General features: G+C 37.9%; 1 protein-coding gene across 11 annotated transcripts in view; it reads right to left on the bottom strand.

Moving 5' to 3' along the window:
* LOC6048902 (poly(rC)-binding protein 3) overlaps positions 1-16,218 on the bottom strand; it is a 516,717-nt gene that overhangs the window by 260,513 nt on the left and 239,986 nt on the right. For 4 of the 11 annotated variants that reach the window (XM_038260113.1, XM_038260112.1, XM_038260109.1 and 1 more), the window contains exon 1: positions 9,213-9,445. The exons of 1 other annotated variant lie outside the window; for it this stretch is intronic. The gene's annotated coding sequence lies outside the window, so the exon portion shown is untranslated. Of the gene's footprint in view, positions 1-9,212; positions 9,446-16,218 lie in introns of those variants that run through there. 6 more of the 11 variants (XM_038260114.1, XM_038260117.1, XM_038260115.1 and 3 more) reach the window with 4 other exon arrangements.

Consider the following 16,218-nt stretch of genomic DNA (forward strand, 5'->3'; position numbering starts at 1 on the left):
GTTATTATACAAGATAAGACAAATTTCTGATTTTTTATATTAAATTAAACATACAGCTTTTAGTCATCTCTATGACAAGAATCAAGAGTCAGGAATCCGGTTCTACACAGTAATTGTCCGCACCTCCGCCGAGTAGTTCCGAAGTAGCACACACGAAATGTTTTTTTTTGTTGTCAACCGGTTCCTCGACTTGGTCGTGCCGACCAGGTCTGAGTCTTCTGAATGGGCTTTTGAGGGACGTCTTGATGGAATACTATCAGAGAGGCGGCGGACAAGACTGGCAGGTCTACCGATGGCAACGGAATACCACGGCAACAGTGGCTTGCCGAAGCACGTATCTTCTTATTCTTCTGGTTTGACCTCCGCGGTCGTAGGTTCTTCCCAGATTTGGTCGTCTTTGGTCCGCTCGGGACGCCTCCGCACAAAAAAAAAACACCGATGCCAAGCTTCTGCAGATTGCGCTGCCGTTTCTTGCGTAGCTCAACCACGTCCTGCTCGTTCGTAACCAGCGGCATCATCAAACGAGTTGTCCAAGTTGCTCCCGGCTACGGCTGATTCGATCGCGACCAGAATTCCGTCGTCCTTGTCCAATGCCGGGAGAGGTTGCAGCTGTAGCTTTGGTTTCCGCTTGCCAACTCGGCCTGCAGCGATTTGATTTGGTGCAGATTGTGCTCGCTAAGGCAAACTCCGTCCACGTAGTGATTGCCTTCCAGCGCTAGTGGAATGATCTTTTTCTCCGGTTTTGGAGTGGACTTTGGCGTGGGCATCAACAGGTCCGTGTCGGTTTCCATCATTTCGGCCGTCGCGACGGAACTGCTGGCCGTACTCGGGCCGCCGTGGATTGATTCGTTCGGTGAGGGAAGTACCAGGGCTAACGACTCGACCAGACTGTCCTATTTCCTTTTAGGAATCACGAACAGTTTGCTTTGATCTAAAAACGTTGAGGGGAGAGAGAAGGCTCGACTAATTAGGGGAAAACACACAGTGAACCGAAATTAATTCTCTGGGCTACGGACGGGAACCAATTTCGGACACTCGTGATGCGGTGATCACAGAATTACCGGCGGAAACTTTCCCGTACCACCTACGTTTTTGGCCGAACAAAAAAAAACATGCAGAGCGAGCACAGCCTACCGCGACAAAAAAACAAAACGTCAAACTGACCAAAGAGAAGAAGAAATTCTTCGGTTGACAGTACGGTTAGCGCAAATATCACGCATACTAAAGCATGAACAAAATCGTATGATTAAGAATGCGGTGGTGTTGGTGATTTTTTAAATGCTTTGAACATCCGATGGGAATAAATTTGAACATCGGATGGGTTAGGGCGATTGACCATCCAACGTTCACCGGAATTTCTTTGCGTGTAGGTATTCAATCAAATAAACATGAAATAATTTCATAACCAGTTCTTTTATTTTTTTAAAATCAGGTATGCTTCAAAAGTAACAAAAAAATAAATAGTTCCATCAAAATAAGTTCTGTAACAGCTTCAGCCACTTTTGATTAAATTTAAATAAGGTCGGATTTCATTTATTCTCACAATTTTATAGAACACGAATCAAGCAATAGCAGGAAACCGAAATGTACAAAATTGTAAAAAATGGAAGTATTAATTAAACAGCAAAAACAGTAGTAATGCAGCTGCGTGTGAAAAGCTTGGATGTAACATAAATTTTGCATTTTTTTAAATGAAATTTTACGTGAAATAGAGAAATATGTAGCCAATCAGTATAAGAAACCTTTTTGACAAAAATGTCAGGTTGTAGGCGTTCAACCTTTCGATCTGATAGCCGAGCGGGCTAAGGCGTCAGACGTCTCTGTTGGTGCAGGGTTTGAATCCCGTCGGTTGCAACTTTTTTTATCTGTTACAAAAATTGTACATGCAGTGTATGTCTTTTTTATGAAGGTGATGTGGATTGTGCATGTTTTTGCATGCGATTTTACCATCGGATCTTTGTTGTTGTTGTGAAGACCGTTCCAAGATGACATTTTTCTTAAGACCTCGTTACCGTCAGATGATCCACTTCCAGGCCTCCTCGACAAAACAACCGCGCTCGTTATCAATTTGGACAAAAGCTTCCAGGAAAAAAACCCTTCGTTAGATTATTCCTAAATCCTGTTTGCAATGACCTAATAACCTTCTCAGCGAAAAGAAAGAAAGAAGAAATCACAGAGCAAGAGAGTCCTTTCCAAATTTGCTAAGCATATCAAAAGCCAATCCATCCAGCTTCGATCCAACACAAGAAGGAACCGGGTAATCTGGCGTTCCTCGAAGGAAAAAGCATCATCAAATCCTCGTCAAGTTCTTTCTCGACCAAAAGGATCACCTTTCCCGAAAGAGAGCAATATTCTATATTTCACCCTAATGATATTGATTACTTTGTTCTTGCTTCGGCTTCTTCTTCTTGCTTCTACCTTCTGAATTGGCAAACCCAATCACAAAGTTCCTCATCTTTTGTTTACTATTTTTATAGTCCCGCTCCTCTCGTGCTTTTGCTCTCGTGATGCCCGTTTGATACGCAATTAATCGATACAAGACCAAGCAGGTTTGCGGCGGCGAGGTTTCTGCGTATGTGTTTGTGCGGCAACAACCCCAACAACAACGCTCGGAAATAGTTTTAGGGTGGTCGTACTCATTAAAAGTTGAGATAAGAAATTATTTTTCTCAAATTAACAATATTCATAAACATATTTTAAGCTTTTTTTTTTTTATTTCGAAAGTTGTGTTTGCTAAAATGATCACCCTAAAGTTCACCTCGTGGGAAAAGAAGCAAAAATCGACAACCCAAAACAGAAACATCAACAACAAAAACACAAGACAGAGAACAAGAGATTCGGTCAGCAAAACGATTACAAATTGCTGATTTTGGCGCTCGTGTGGTTGTTGGTGGATTGGCCGATCGGTTTTCCGTTTGTTTGTTTGTTTGTTTATTTTTCTTTGTTAGGTGATGTGAGTACTCGCGGAAATTGGTTGTCTGCGGCAGCAGCCGAGCATCAATTATCCCAAAATAACAACAACAAACACACAGCTGAGCATCTTTTCAAACGATTGATGGTGCAGGTGAACTTTCGATTTTCAGGTGACTGTCGTGAAGATGACAGCAAATGTCACGCAAAGTGATCATCTATTATTATTTTTTATTTTTATCTAAAATGAAACATGTGTTTTCAAAGAGGATCTAACACGTGTTTCTTCGATTCACGTCAAAAGTACCTCACCAATAAAAAAGATAACAAAAAAATCAAAGAAAGAATTTCTCACGATATCTTTCGACTGGAAATGTGCTTATCTCTGCGGCTAACATTTGTCCAACCAAACACAAAGATCCGGCGCAACCGGAATTATGAACAGAAGCGCGCGCGTGTATGTGTGTGGAAGGCATCAAAGCTGATATCGCATACCAACTCATACACAAGCAACGAGAAATCGCCTCGCTCGTTCGTTTTCCAAAGGATGCAATCATAATGAGAACACACATCCATAGCACGACACGACGCAGAAGAAAGGGGCAAAAAGTTGATAAGTTTGAGAGCAGTGACAGATGGGAGGAATGCAAAAATTAAGCAGTGATGCCAGAGCAGGAATGTAATAATTGAATGTTTTCATTTTCAATATTGCTTTTAAAATTATGTTTTTTTTCCAATGAAAAACATGCAAAATATCTTATTAAAAGAAAATAACTTACACATAAATGATTTAAAAAAAACGTAATTTGAGAAGAGTTAGCTTGTAACGTTCAGAAAATCAAATTCAAATTTGCTTTGAAATCTCAAAAGTTTTTTTTAAAGCTGTAAGGATTTTTAAACAGTTACAGGAAACCCAAAACCCTTATTCTGAATGTAAATATCAAGTTCATCGAAAGAAAGTGGCAATATATCAAATGAAATGAATTTATTTTGAAAGCTCTAAAATTTATGCCAAAAATCTTTGAAGCGTTTATGTAAGTCCACCTTGCAAATATTTAATCTAATCTAATCTTATAAGTCAGTCAGTCAGAGTACATCATGAAAAATTTAGAAAAAAGAAATGATTAAAAAATAAAATAAAATAAAATAAAATAAAACCTTAAGTAAAATTACTAATTCACATGTTTTACCCTGTGTAGTGCGAGGTCTGTCGCCATTCTCACACCAGCTCAAATTGTCAAAATTGCACAAGCGTTTTCGTATCAAAAACAATTTTTTTTTTCAATTTTTTCTCAGAGTATTTGTTAAGAACGTTGATGATATTTAGATAGTTGTTTTATTTATTACGAATTTTGAAAACTGTTTGTGCTGTTTCTATTTACAATCTGACGAAGCTTGTGATGTTCTGTTTGATGATTACTTGAACAATGCAATCGTTTAAATAATTGTTTTTTTTTTTAATATTGAATTTTGTAAATAAAATTTAACCATTGACAAAATGAAGGCGAATTTTGGATTTAAACCAGTTTCAAGTCACTCCGATCTGCTTGAATTGTGGTTTGTGTTTTCAAGTTTTTAGGTAGTCAATACCAAATTTGGGGAAAATATCATCTTTGTAGAATGCATTTTAACTCGAAGAAACATAAATTTCCTTTAGTAAATTTAGATAAAAAAAATTGAGAATATTCAAAACACAATTTTCTCCATACTTTGACCATAACTGACAGCTCGCACCACCTAGGTTTTACAATTTCTTTTGAAATTTTTGTCTGTCTTCAAATTACCTAAAAATTTTGAGCAAAGCACATTTGATTAAATAAAAGAAATTCAAAGAAACCTTTGATTTTACAATTTGATTTTACTTCTAATTTGTGTTATTTCTGGGTAATAACAAATGATTATATTATTAATAGATTATTTCAATGCTACAGTGCTTGTTGGGTTTCTTATCCGATATATCACAAAAATACCGAAATCAATTATTATACAATTTTCAGCGATTAAAAATAAGTGGGTGTAGTGAAAAGTGAGTTTTGAAATGTAATTTTGATACAAAATTAGTAACCTTGTGAAAATTGGTTAAAATTTACCATAGTTTCAGCGGAATTTTATCAACAAAGGTGTTATCCCGACACAGTTATTCATTCACAATTTAAAAAATAGAATTCCAAATTACTTATTTAAAGCATAGATTTCAAAAATGACAGTTATGCTGACTTAAATTTTTGCATTAGGCCATTGCAAATGTCATTCCAAGATTTTGAAGAGACCTAAACTGCCCATGTTCGCATAAATGTACCATATGCAAAATCAGCAAGCTGAGAAAAACGCATTTGAAGTTTGTCCCATACATAAGGCTACGTGTTAAATTTTCGCGAAAAAACTGGATTTCCTCCCGATTTCTAGAACAAAGTACTGGATGTTATAGGCTCTTTCGAAAGAGCACACAATTTTGAACCAAACTGCATCATTAACTCGAAATCGATGAAAATGCATATGGGACATTTATGCGATCAGGGGCAGTAAACCTATTCAAGATACCTAAAAATAAGGGGTAAAATAAAAATTATTGATTAAAATTTATTTATTTTTTAAGATACCTGTTGAATCGATTTTATACTAAATAGACATGGTTTAACGCTTGTTTATGCATTTGAAATAAAATAAAAAGACTTTAAAATCTTTATGCAAATTTAGAATTTTGGAAATACAGATTTTTACAAAACGTAAGAGCTAAGAAACTTATTGTTTCATAATTTCATTGATATTATGCAAATTATTGATCGTACCATAGCTTTAAGGATGTACAGTACTTGTTCGGTAACTGGGCTGAGAACGTAGTCCAGTTACCGAATGCTGCTCGCTAACTGGGCTGAACAAAAAAATACGAGGGGACCACCTATGCATAAACTGATCCTGATTCCTGATGAAACAAAAAAAAAACAAAAGTTACTCAAATTTGTTTACCATGTTTACTTCTTATTTATTCTAATTGCGACTTGAACTTTGTTAAATGCTTGAAAAAAGTTTTTTTTTATTTCTAGAACATGTTTTTTGCATCCATTCGGTTTGTTTTAGTTTTTTGACGTTTGTCTGCTTTTTAACTGGACTACGGCCCAGTTATCGAGCGCCCAGTTAAAAAGCAGCCCAGTTAAACAACGCCCAGTTACCGAACAACTACTGTAAAAAGCATTTTATGATACTTTTTGTTTTGAAATTGCGAAAATCAAGCTTTGAATGCGATTTTTTTTATTTAAATATATTTTGCACTCCCTTTCGACTTGGAAAAAACCGAGGGAAAAACATTTGAAATCAAATTTTACCAGCCTGAATTTGATTTAAATTAAACAAAGTTTAAAATAAGCAGGGTTGATTTTGTTAACCTTCTCAAATTATTAAAAATTTGAAGTGATCGGGAGATTCATGAAAAAGATTACATTTTTTTCCCTGAAATTCTATAAGTACAAGCACAAATGTTGGGGGAAAATTTACTAAAATTGTCACATTTGGCTAGTGCAAACTTAACTTCAAGTTTTTGTCTCTCGGCTCTGGTCAAGGTTTAGGGGAGGGGAAAATTCAAATTGCAAAATGGTTTTCAAAATTCCAAAACAAAAAGTATTTAAGGGTACACAGCAACCAAAGAAGTAGTTGTCTTCTTATTCCAAAATTGTTGAACTTACCGACCCAATCCTGACATAATTTGATTATAAAAATTTAAACATTTTGTTGTAGATCTTTATGGAAATAGGGGATGAATAAAAAAATATATGGATAGTTCCCGTAGTTTTAAAGATACTAAAATGTCTGTAACAAAAATCTGGGCTCTGATTAGTGTGAACCGTTGAAAATGATCTAAACATTACTTAGGTTATTTTACCGTCAACAATTTACAAATTATTTATAAGATTTTTGAAACATTTTTGTCTAATCTTTAGATTCAAAATTTATTAAAAGCTTATTAAAAGCAACAATAAACGATAAACATTGTATTCTTAAAAGTTCACAATCGATTGAACAAGTTTTTTTTTATGTTTTTTAATCAATATATTTTTTCATGTACCTAATTTTTTTTAGGGAAATTATTTAAAAAAACGTTACTTAATCCACCTTCAGGTGGTTGGTGCCTTCCTCGCATTCATAAAGTGAATACACTACACAGCCTCAAAAAAGTGTATCAATAAAACTTATTTTTATCAAAATATTTGAGATCCGGACTCAAAAAAAGTGTATTAAAACACTAAAGGACTTATAACTTTTGATAGGGTTGTCAGATCTTCAATCTTTTGGGCTTGTTGGAAGGGCCTTTTAATTACCTATCCAACGATGGGTCGCATGATAGACCCGGAATTTTTTTTAATCAAAATATTTGAGATCCGGCCTCAAAAAAGTGTATAAATAACACTTAAGTACTCATAACTTTTGATGGGGCTATCATATCTTCAATCTTTTGAACGCGTTGAAAAGGTCCTTCGAATACCTTTCTAAAAATGTATAACATGACGAGGTTTCTTACAAAAAGCACTCTTTTTACAATTTTCCGGCATTTTGTTAAAATCTTTTTTTTATCATAACTTTTGAAGTACTTAACTAAACTTCATAATTTTCAATAGCGACTTATGGGACCCCAAGACGGGTCGAATGAGACCAAAACGGTCCAAATCGGTTCAGCCTGTGCTAGATAATCCAGTGCAAAAAATTTTGATCAACATCCCACCACACACACACACAGACATTTGCTTAGAATTTGATTCCGAATCGGTATGTATACATGAAGCTGGGTCTAGGTGGTCATATTAAGAATTTCGTTTTTCGAGTGATTTTTCAAGTCTCGAAATGTTAATATTTTTTTCCTGCTTATGCTTATAGCATTAAATATTATTTTAAAATTGGTTTTAAATGTGTTTTGAAATATTAACAATTAATGTAAATTGAAAAAAATCAAAATTTAGAAAGTTTCCAAATTATTTCCAAAAATCCCAAATCAAAGTTTGCCGAAACAGAAAACTTTCTGGCTTCCATGCCACACTCCGTGGCTCTATCGCAAAACACAACACACCACTTCCTCAAAGCTCTCCTCCACATAATAGAACGCAGTCAAAATTGCATAAACTTTGGAAAGAGTGACGAAGAGAAGACCAAAAATAAGAAGTCCCCGCACACAGTCACTGAACACACTAAACACTACGTTTGGGCAATATTCTTCAATGCTAACCTTTTATTTTTTTGTTATTCAATGTTCTTCTTTTCCTTCGCTTCGGCAACCCGATACGGGGAGCAACCCCCGTGGACGAAAACCTCGAGGAGGACTTAGCCCCTGCACAAGAAGCCATAGATAAACAACCCAAACCTGCTGACACATTCGATCAAACGTCAAACATTCCTCCGCCGCGCGCGATGGACGCGCCGATAATGTAATAATCGACCAGAACCAGGTAGTAAGGAGGAACCGCCGAGCAGGGCTTCTAAAATCAATAAAATACTGCGACAGTTTCGTGTGCGAGCTGTGCGCTCCCAAAGGACCGGGAACCTACATCTGGCCACACGCGAGCCGTTCATCGCGCGATAAATCGCGACAGCCGAAATCGCGTTTTTCCTCGTTGAGTTATTAAGGAAACGCGCGACACAAGAGGAAAAAAAGTGGGAGCAAAAAAAATCACGAGCAAAATCTAAGACCGCCGGGATTCGAACCTGGACGGGGACGGGGTCGCCGGCGGGAGGGGGGGACGCGCACGTAAAAATGCGACGGCCATTACGAATACACGGCGCTCGTAAAAAAAATCACGCAAGAGAGGGAACCGGGAGCAGCAGCTGCCGGGAGGAACCGGCTTTGGCGTTTTTTGATTGATTCTTGGCACAAGGAACTGTCAAAAACTTACCCAATTTTGACGGCGCGGCGCGGCACGGCGACGCTGGGAGCGCGCCGAGGGGTCAGTCTGGTTATGCGAGGTGGGGGAAAATCCAAGTGGAGATCTGCGGCACACAGAATCCGGAACAGAAATCTCGACCACACACACGCACTTACACACACACGAGATCCGGAACGGAACCCAGGGGATGCTCTGGCTCTTCTTCTTCCTCTTTGGCGGCCACTATTTTTTAAACAAGATTTTTTTAAAGCCCCGCCACTTGTCTGTTTTTTCGGCCAAACAGGCCCAGAATCCGGAGCCCCGCGAGAGCAAAATCTGTCAAGATGACACGGAATATCGCGGAACGACCCCCCTCTTCAGAACAGACGCGTAATTTTCAGATAAATCCACAATAAACACACAATTTAAAAAATCAAGCAAAAGATATTTCCTTACACTAACTATTCCAGGACTGTGTACGGTCGCACGGTAAATCTTCCCGAAAACCACGACGGATGAGGTGAGAATTTACACTGTAACTTGGTTATTATTACACTAGTGTATTATTATTGGTTTTGGTGGAGAGAAAATTCGTGGGAAAGCGTGTAGCTCAAAACAAAGATAATACAAAACTAGACGGGCAGGAAAGACAGCAGCCACAGTGAACGCGATGGCGATGGCGAAAACGTCGCTAGTGTGTCGCCCTTGCACGCACACACCCGCAGACCAGGCCGGCGCGATCAAAACACACAAATACCACCAACATAAAAAAACCCCAACACAGAACATCATCAACCCAAAAGGGTTTGCGGATTCTTGAGGTTTATACAAGCGCATACATTCAAACCCATTTTCGCAAAACGCGGCTTCACCGCCTCGCAGTAGGCCGCCTCACGTACACAGCCACGTGCTTACGCAGACACACGCGCACGTACGCGTGAGTAAGCTGTGAATGGCACCAACACATGCGCTGTGTCGTCTCCGTGTCGTGGTGTGGAATGGCAAAGAGAACAGTAAAAGCTAGGCAAAAGCGAGACGAGAAAACAAGTTTGACAGCTCCGCAAAGGTTCGGGTTTGGGTTCGGTTCGTCGTAGTGGTGAAAGATGGTAAAGGCGCACACGGTACGGGAAATACCGTTATTGAGTACAAAATATAAATCAATTCATTCATGTGATTGATTTTGATTAGTTTTTTGAATGATTCGGATGTTAGGGAGGTTTGATACAAATTCGGAACACTTTTTGCAAAGGGAACATGGAAAGCTGCTTGCCCAAAACTAAAATATGATGTTGTAGGCAGTAGGGTAGATTACCCAAGTAACCATCCAGCACTAAAAGTAATCATAAATAGACTGTAAACCAGCATTCAACGGCTAATCTGCTGTAAAACAGCTAATGTCAGAGCAAATCAGCATTAAAACAACTGCTCTACACAGAAAAAAAAATCAGGTAAATTTACATCATTTATGATGTACCAAAAGTGCACGTCATTAATGATGCTAATTTACATCAAATTCATTGTAAATTTACGTATCATCCGTCGTAATCGTGCGGAACAAACGGTGCTCAGAAACTTGTAAATTTCCGATGAAATCGATGTAATTTTACCCAACCCAAAAATTTTTTTGCTCCGTTGAATTTTGAATCCGATGTAAATTTCAAATGCTTTTTTGACCTGCAATGGCTTTTAACAGTTAACTTTTGTTTCCATTCAAATCAAATAAAATAATTTGATTTGAATAAAAACATTAATTAACTATTACGCACTGCAAAAGGCAAATAAAAAGAATGAAATTTCATCAAATTCCAAATTCAACGGAACTTATTTGTTTAAAATTAACAGCATGCATTTCCATCGTAAACCTTATTTTGGCATATTAGCACTTTGACGTTCGATATCTGCTTCTAAAAGGCGTTTTAATCACCAGATCGATATTGATCAAGTATTTCAAAGCTTAAAAGGAAGTAAGAAAGCAAGTCTCTACAGATTTTTTTTGCACAATAGTTCTTTTTATAGTGAGAATCTGCAAATTAAATTGAAAAAGGAAGTAATAATTGCCAAACATTTAAAACTTACTCATTTAAAGTTAAGCTTGACTAAAGTTGTGATCATGTGACTCGCCTCGCAAAGGATGTCGGAGAGTTGAAGATTTTCTTTTCCATATGACCGTTTCAGATGGCCAGGCATCGGTGAAATAAACCCTAAAATGAAAAGATCTCACATCAAAAAAAATATTCTTCAAACTCAACCTGAATAGCAACTCACACACACAAAGATAAATCAGGTTAAAAGCCAAGTCTTACGAAATTAGCCTTAGCTCAAGATCATCAAATACTAGAACTGTCCGTCGACCGATAACTGATGACCAACTTGGCTAACTCTAGGCTGGCTCCGCTTCCACCGAGCCACAGCTCCTCCAGCAGACGGCACAGATGTGGTAGAACGTCCGACAAGGTTTCGCTTTGGAAATCTCTTCTGTTCTGAAAAATAAAACAAAATGTAAAACAAAGAAGCGGGACAGTTCTACAGTTAGGCATATTTACCATCCATGTTGAGCGTCTTTGGCCACAAGTTACGGAAATTGATCCTATCACGACTCTCGACCGACGACCGCCGAGGGTAGATCTCCTTCGTTGGCCAGCGGGGGCATCACCTGGAGGTTCAACAATCGCCAGTTGTCTTCAACTGGAGAGGCGGGAACAGCAGCCGATGGTGCCGCTACCGCATTGTTGAGGATGTCAAGCTCGACGTAACGGGCTAGCGGAAATGACGGTCGCTGTTTACTGGCCACGGTTTATGATCTTCGGCGGTTCGATCGAGCTGAGAAATTTTGCCACAAGCTCCAGCTTAATTGAGGACTCGGTGTCGTCGACATCCATGGTTGAGGAGAGGAAAGACCAGAGCTGAAAAGACACAAAAAAAACTTGAAATCATGTTTTAAACAATGCAGTTTAAATTTACCTTTGAGGTCACTAGCAAAATAACGTCGATCTAGAACTCCAGCTTGATCTTACGCGATGAAATCGTGTCTCTTGGCCACACTTCCGCTCTCAACCGACCGGATAAAGATCGCGTGCTGTGTAACCTTTAATTTTAAAAGAAATAGAATATCAGAATAATATTGCAAACTTCTCTTACATTTCCAGAAACTCTAGTTGACTGTTGAACTGTTGAAGTCGCCGGCCACGGTTTACCAATTTTTCATGGTAGCCTCGGAAGGGACACATTCCGTCCACCAGTGGACAAATTTTACTTTTAGACTCACTCGCTTACCTGAAAAGTTATCCAGGCACTTCCTGTGCACTTTAAACCGTCTGGGCATTTCTATAGAATTGTATACAATCTTAAAAAAGAAAAACAAAAACAGTGTTGCACGCTGCAAAAAAAACATCCACCATCTTCATAACAAACCTTATTATCCAAGACACCAACCATATCACTGGGGTACACGTTTCTTTAAGGATACCGAACAAATCAAGAGTTTAGATTGGTTTAATGACCAACCACTCCATAAAGTGTATTCGTTTTTGTGCAGAATTTTTACGAATTCTCCTACAGCGTGCAACATTTTTTGATTTCGGTGTTTTTGCTGTCATCCCGTTTGTTTATCTTTTCCTTTCCCTGCCAGAGCAGTTTATTTCTGTAAAACAATATTTTTTTACTTTAAACACTAGTTTAAAAAAGATTTGTGTACTTACCGTGAAGTTCTTTGAATTCTCTGCATAATAGAGAATCAAATTTAGTTTTATTTGAGCCAAAATCAACTGCAACTAAAAGTTCAGAACGAAGTTTACGCGATGTTCAAGTCGGTGTTGAAAAATTCTTCAGTAGTTCCAACTTCCTGCCTTCAAGAACCAGTACGACCAACACTGAAGAACTTAGATTCCGCAACTCCGGTAACAAAAGCTGGCGAGTTCGAGTTCCTAGGTTGTAGAGTCCGTTCGTTGACCCCTTACAAGTTCGGAAGCTTGTTCAAAGCAACCAACGAGTGACCCTCGCTGTCTGGAACATCCAGACCAAAAACGAACTGTACCAAGATAGATCCACCAGAAGTTTGGCATGGACTTCTTCTTTGCCAAGCTCGTCTTCGAACTGCCGATGCCGTCCGGCCTGACCGACAACGTCCTCCAGCTGGGGCAAGAACATCTTTGGAAAGGTGAGCAAATACAAGTTCATTCTGAATGACAACTACCCGTCGTCCCCCCAGCTCCAGGCATCTTCTCGTCCGGAAACCCATTTCCGCTGTTGACGCTGGAGGCCCTGCCTAAAAATCTATTCCATGGTCTAAATCACAAGTTGGTTTGTTTACCTGTTTTGATGCTGATTCTTGTTGTTTACACCGGCATCTTTCGCACTCAATAACATTCAACATCTCCACCACCAAGTCATGCCAAATAGGTCCCCAAATGATTCTCCATCGTAAACAAACATGTTCCCTTTGCCTTGAGCCTTCTGGTATCCAGCGGAATCAACAAGCAGTTTTACGAGAAAAGACTAGACATTAGATTTGTGAAGAAGTTTATATTTACTAGGTACTTTTTTATCATGTACGATAACATTGCATTGCATACTTACTCTGATTTTTCGAAGTTGAACCATTTTATAAACTACATCAAACAGATGCCGCCCGCAACTTTTTTTCAATGTGCCTCCAATCGGCATCCATTGTTTTTAACTAATTGCATCCAACATGAAGTTTGTCTTATTAAAATCAAGCAATAAATACAAAAAACAGCTTCAATTTCATGCGCACAAAACAATCATAACATTGCACTGATTTGTTTTCGCCATTTGCTTGAGCTGTCATTCCAAAATAAGGTAGCAATTTAATTTTAAACGCTGTTTGAGTTTACATTTACAAATTTTTACATCAAATATGCATTTACATGCTTTTCATACTTTCAAATTTGGCCAATGTCAACAAAATCAAGATCATTTACATGGGATTCAAAGGTTACATTCAATTCCAATTTACATTTACCCTCTTTAAATGCATTACAACGATTTACAACGATTTTCAAATTTACATTGAGCATGTTTACGTTCAAAACATCAGTTCAGTGTTGTGTAAAATTACACTTTTTTTTCTGTGTAGGATTAGCTGAAATGCAGCAGATTTCATGCAGCTGCTAGCAACACTGCTTCATTTTTTCCCATTTTACTGGCAACACAGTTGAGAAGTGAAAGAGAAAGAATGATGAAAATCAAAACAAAATATCTCGAGTTTTTTTTGAAAAGGTCCTATAAACAAAATTTTTACTTTTTGCTTTTTGGGTGTTTTTGAATACCCCTGACTCAAGGCGGTTCTAAAAACACCCAAAAAGCAAAAATTGGAAATTTTGTTTATAGGACCTTTTCAAAAAAAACTCGAGATATTTCTAGCTTCCAAACCAATCAGCAGAGCAAAAAACGGCTTTCGGTCGCAGTCAAAGTCGCAGTTAAGATTTGATGTTTTTCCTGATAAAAAATATGTTCATGCTGTTTAATTGCGGTGTAGCTGAAATAAAGATAAGAACAATTTCTTCTGCTGGACACATTTCTCGAAGGAAGTCAGTTTGGTATCCAACGCAAACGGCAATTGCCGATGTTTACTTATGGATTCCCCCGTGGGAATACGGTTCTTCATTGAGAAATGAGCGTGCTGTTCCGGGGTTGCAAACACATTAGAATAGGTCTAGACCGGAGCGGCCGAAGACCGTTGATAAATCTGTCTGAAACCGTCGTTTGGCTTTTTATTTATGATTAATTAGCTCGAAAAGAAGTTGCATATTCCAGTACAAAATGCAACTTTTATAAGTTGTAAGTATATATACTTCTGAAACTGCGCCCGGATGCCACCGCTTATTTAGGCGTGACGGCAAAGCTGCATGATTCAACTAAAGAAACACATCAACAACCCGTTCCTGGCATCAAGTCTCCAACACCAAGCATTTCGTCAAATAAATTGTCCCCTTTCCCTTCTCAGCAATTTCCTCCATCAACGAGACACTTTTGGTTTTTAAAATTCATTTTTTTTTTCATTTCTTTCATCAACATTTTATGATGTGTTTTGTGTTGCATTTGCTGTTTTTACATTGACCAAAATATGAGATTGACCGACCTATAAAGCCAGAATTATTCATCTGTCTCATTGTAGACACACTTGGCAGGAACAATGGAACACTATTTGAAAATAAATACATTACCTGCAAATCATCACGTTTTAAAAATGTTCCATTGACCTTTCAATTCAATTTGAATGAAAACTTACCAACTTTAAATTATATTTAGCAATAGTTATACCAAAAACGTTACTTTATCCACCTTTAGGTGGTTGGTGCCTTCCTCACATTCATATAGTCAATAAATTCAGTCGAAATAGCAACATTCCCCCTTAACATGTTGAACACATCTCGAGTTTTTTTTTAAAGGTCCTATAAACAAAAATTTCAATTTTTGCTTTTTGGGTGTTTTTGAATACCCCTGACTCAAGGCGGTTCTAAAAAAACCCAAAATCAAAAATTGAAAATTTTGTTTATAGGATCTGTTGCGAACGTCGGGAGATCAGGGCGGACACCGGTTTCGTGAGCGGGACAACTCAGTAAAAACACCAAATTTTCCATCGCTACAAAACTGTAATTCTATTGCAGTCGTTATTCAACATATAGTTCACAATAACACAAATTACTTACGACTTTGGTGTCCAAACTACCGCTCGTTGCAAACTGTCGTCTACTTCTGATTGTTCTTGAGCAGTAGCACGGACACAAGTCGCAAGCACATACAATAGAACGAAAACACGACGATCTTGAGCAGCAGTGTCCGAGGGGTGCGACACTTGCGTTTTTGTCGCAACAGGACCTTTAAAAAAACTCTAGATATGAACTTTGTTACTCATTTCTTTTGATAGGGTTTTCAGATCTTCAATCTCTCTTTTGCAAGGTCTGATTAAAACGTATCCAACCTATCGCATGGAAGATTCAGACAATACTTCTATCCAAATATTTGAGACTTGGTTCAAAAAAGTGTATAAACAACACTTGAGTGCTCATAACTTTTGATAGTGTTGTTAGGTTTTAAATATTTTGGACGCGTTGGAAAGGTCTTTTGATTACCCATCCAACCAATCCGGAAATAATCGAGTGCATATTTTTCGGTGCACGGACTTACAAACATACACACGCACAGACATTTGTTCAGAATTTGATTCTGAGTCGATAGGTATACGTGAAGTTGGGTCTACGAGGTCGAATTAAGAAGTTTATTTTTCGAGTGATTTTATAGCCTTTCCTGAATGCTTTATTATCCTTGTATTTCATCTATTAAAGATTATATCCAGAGTTTTTTTTTAAAAAAAAGGTCTTATAAGCTATTGTCTTTCATATGCTTATAGGACCTATTCAAAAAAAACTCTAGATATCATTGTTTATCTCCAGTAAAAACATCATAAATCATGTTCAGTTTAAGGCGATTAAAATGTTTT

Source organism: Culex quinquefasciatus, chromosome 3 (assembly GCF_015732765.1).
Source record: "Culex quinquefasciatus strain JHB chromosome 3, VPISU_Cqui_1.0_pri_paternal, whole genome shotgun sequence".
NCBI classification, from domain to species: Eukaryota; Metazoa; Arthropoda; class Insecta; order Diptera; family Culicidae; genus Culex; species Culex quinquefasciatus.